At 38.0% G+C, this 4,187-nt stretch overlaps 1 pseudogene; it reads left to right on the top strand.

Annotated features, from left to right (window-relative positions):
- Positions 1-3,134: 3,134 nt before the first annotated feature.
- Positions 3,135-3,289, top strand: LOC123926218 (annotated as a pseudogene).
- Positions 3,290-4,187: the final 898 nt, after the last annotated feature.

The raw sequence follows: 4,187 nt of genomic DNA, 5'->3' as shown, positions 1-4,187 counted from the left end.
ATTGATGGATTCTGTAGCAAAATTTTAAATTGCCAAGATGTGAATTGTTCAAAATAACCATTTGTTGCCAGTTTACTGAGGAAATGGAAAAACAAACAAAAAAACCTAGATACTACAAACTACATGAAAAAGTACAATTAGAAAGTCATTACCTGTGGTGGATTTTGCTTCGAGACAAAGAGTTTTTAAATGGAAAGCAGGTTCAATTAACATTAAAATCTGTATTATTAAATTCAGACTATAAATTTGGAGCAATCTTAAGTATCTTAGAAATTCAGAGAATGATTTATTTATTTAGTAATTTATTTTAAGGTAACAGTGTTCATTGTTTTTGCACCACACCCAGTGCTCCATGCAATACATGCCCTCTCTATTACCCACCACCTAGTTCCCCAACTTCCCACCCCCCCCGCCCCTTCAAAACCCTCAGGTTGTTTTTCAGAGTCCATAGTCTCTCATGGTTTATCTCCTCTTCCACTTTCCCTCAACTCCCTTCTCCTCTCCATCTCCCCATGTCCTCCATGTTCTTTGTTATGCTCCACAAATAAGTGAAACCATATGATACTTGACCAGAGAATGTTTTTTGTTGTTATTTATTTTCTTCCCCAAAGATCCTATGCTACAAATAAAATAAATTTCCCTCTTTTCCCCTTTCTTTTCTTTTTATTGTATTTATAGGAGATGATGGACATTAGCTGAACCTATTGTGGTTATCATTTCATGGTACGTGTAAGTCAAACCATCATATTGTAGGTCTTAAACTTATACAGTAATGTATGTCAATTATTTCTCAATAAAACTGAAAAAATATAGCATCCTTAATAGTTGAAAGTGAATTGAAATTCTTTTTTAGGCACATATTTTCAGTCAAGAAAAATAACTGTGTTTTAGTTTATTTCAAGGTTGCTTCTTTTCCATTATGGAAGAGTGTTTACAAATGATTTTAATAAAGATCGCACAACCAAATCATTCTATTTCCTTCAAGAATGTACCTCTATTAAGAGATAACAAAATAAGAACCAGCCAAGGAAAGTAAATACGTTTGTTGACTTCTCCTGAATATACATGAGGACCATTCGACTGGTCCACCTCCCAGATAATTTATAAAGGAAGGAAAACAGTTCCACTCTAATATGCAGCTGTTTGAAATGGCTTCAGTGTTAAAAATTATCTCATATTTCAGGTTGTTTTCCATTGAGTAACACGCACACATTATATGATATCACAAAGCATTTTGTTAGGCCATGTAATCTGTGACATACATTTTTGTATGCTCAGTCATAGTCTTCATGTAGGGAGAGGAGTTATGTGCAGTGGATGGGTAAGAGCATGGATGATGGAAGTCAAGAGACTTGGTTTCAGATTTTGAATATTTCCGGGGGCATAGCTCAGTGGCAGAGCATTTGACTGCAGATTTTGACTATTTCCTGTGAATGAGCACTGTGGGCAAGTCACTTAAGCTTTAGCTTCTCTGTGCTTGTGGATGATGACTCAGTTACATTATTTTTTTTTCTTTTCAGTGTAACAGTATTCATTGTTTTTGCACCACACCCAGTGCTCCATGCAATACATTCTTTTGTTTCTAGTAATCATCTCTGACTTCTGTAAATGTTTTCTGTTTGTCTCTATGCTTACTTGTGTGGAAGAAGGCAGAACAACTTCTGCAAATCCAGGAAAGTTGGTCCTGACAATGTTACAGCTGCACAGTTCTCCTACAGTGTTCTCCAGGCTCTCTCCAGGGAGCAGCTCTCTCCACCTTGGGCAAAATGAATCCTAAGGAATCCTCTTTCATTGGTGGTGAATAGACAGACTCGGCCATTGTTTAGTTTAAAATAATGCATTTGGTTTACATTCCTGGAATATTAATCTCACAATGTTTTATGCTAATTAGAGCTATACCATGGTTAGAACTTCCTTCTGACCACCCAATAAAGTGATTTTTTAGAGCTCCACGTCATGATTTGCCAACAACCAAGCATTCTAGACAGAACCACATGACAGCTATTCTGAAGGCTTGGGCCGCCATATCAAAATGCCACAGACTATATAACTTAAAGAGTAGAAATTTATTTTCCTGTAGCTCTGCAGACTGGAAAGTCTAAGCTCAAGGTCTGACAGGGTTCTGTTTCTTTGTTTCTGTTTTTTTTTTTTTTTTTTAGAGATTTTTATTTATTTATTTGACAGAGTGAGAGATCACAGGTAGGCAGATCAGCAGGCAGAGAGAGAGGGGGAAGCAGGCTCCCTGCTGAGCAGAGAGCACGATGTGGGGCTCAATCCCAGGACTTTGGGATCATGACCTGGGCCGAAGGCAGTGGCTTAACCCACTGAGCCACCCAGGCGCCCCTGGGGTTCTGTTTCTGATGAAGCCTCTCTTCCTCATTTTTAGGTGGCCATCTTCTTACTGGATCCTCACATGACCTTTCCTCTGTTTGCACAGAAAGACAGAGAGAAAGAGGCCTCCTTCTCTTCTTCCAAGACTATCAGTCCCATCTGATTAAGTCTCCACCATTATGATGCCATTACGTCCTTAAAATCCAATGTCCAAATACAGTCACATGGGCCATTAGGGCTTTGATATATTACTTTGGGGGGCAAAATCCATAGCCAACAATAAATATGGAGATTTACTGGCATTGTCTCAATTTCTTAATGCATTTTTATAAAGAAAAGCAATTATTTAAATGTATGACTAGATATGATTTGACTTTTTTTATTTTCCTGGATTTTTTAAATGATAAAATACTTCTGAATCTTTGCTTGACACTGCTAGTCTTATACTTATAAAGTATATTTAGATACATTATAAATCCGAAAGTCAGCTTTGTTACATTACCAGCTGTTGAGGTCAAAAGATCACCATAGTTTTCTAAAGTGCCATTAAAAACTGTATGGGGAGCAAGAAACAGGAGACCATCTTGTAAGGCCAGACAAATTGAGTTTGGTACCTCCTGAAAACTGTAAAGCTTTTGAATCCGAGGTCCAAGGAAAATCACAGACTAATAAGTAACTTCTGCAGACTTGATCAGCTTTCAGACTCTCATTGAACTTTGCCTTCCTCATTAATTCACCCACAATCCTTTCTCATACCCATGTTCTTTCAAGGTCAAGAATGAAATGTAAAACCCTTCCATGGAAGCTTTGCGCAGTGGCAGTATCGTACCCAATGAGGTTTATCCGAGGCGCGATTATTGCTAATTAAAACCCTTCCATGGAATGCATCCAAGGCATAACCCGAACCTCTAGGAGGAGAAATTCTTGTGCTGGGAAGTAGTGGAACAACTTTAACCTTATATATTGATCCAATAAATCTGAACTTTTAGGTGAGTAGAGATTCTTGGGCACAAAATGGATCACAAGATGACCTTATTTAGAAGAATAAATAATGTAATCATATACAGCCCTGAAGAGAAAGACATCAACTCTGGACTGAAGCAAGTTATTTAATACTTGAATTGCTGGCATGTTTAACACTCATCAGATGGACCAGAATACTGAGAAAGTATTATATGGGTTATTTTGTAAAGTGCATTTCTAGCAGTTATCTGATGAACAGTTGTTGTTGATGGAGTACCTACTAGGAAACAGTATCAAATAGAAAAAAACATAGTTGCTCTGCTTTCCACATTGAGACAATCTTCTAAGGTCACTTAAAGTATTTTAAACTAATATGAAACATAAATGCATTGTCTTATAAACAAAGGATTTCATAAGAAGGGCAAAATAATTAAAATGTTACTTATTTTTTTTAAAATGTTTTACTTACTTGAGAGAGAGGGAGGATGAGAGGGAGAGAGAGCATGAGCATGCAGGGAGAGGCAGGGGGAGAAGCAGAGGGAGAGAGAGAAGCAGACTGCCCACTGAGCAGGGAGCCTGACATGGAATTTCATCCCAGGACCCTGAGGTCATGACCTGAGCCAAAGGCAGCTGCCTAGCCAACTGAGCCACCAAGGCACCCCTAAAATTTTAAAATGAAAATCATAGACAGTGATATTTTATTCCATCCTAAATTATTGAGTTCCATTGTAGTGAAAGGTGTCAATTCACTATTCAAAACAGGTCAAACATGGGGGTGAAGAGGTACCAAGGGAAAAGAAAGAGCTCTAAATAAATGCTTGCCCTTGTTAAAGAGTCAGGTCTCTCTTTGGGGTGCTGAAGTCCACCTGCCCCACCATACTCTTTCCCTTAAC

Source organism: Meles meles, chromosome 15 (genome assembly GCF_922984935.1).
Source record: "Meles meles chromosome 15, mMelMel3.1 paternal haplotype, whole genome shotgun sequence".
NCBI classification, from domain to species: domain Eukaryota; kingdom Metazoa; phylum Chordata; class Mammalia; order Carnivora; family Mustelidae; genus Meles; species Meles meles.
The sequence above is the reverse complement of the archived record's forward strand: the minus strand, read 5'-3'. Positions and strand labels throughout refer to the sequence as shown.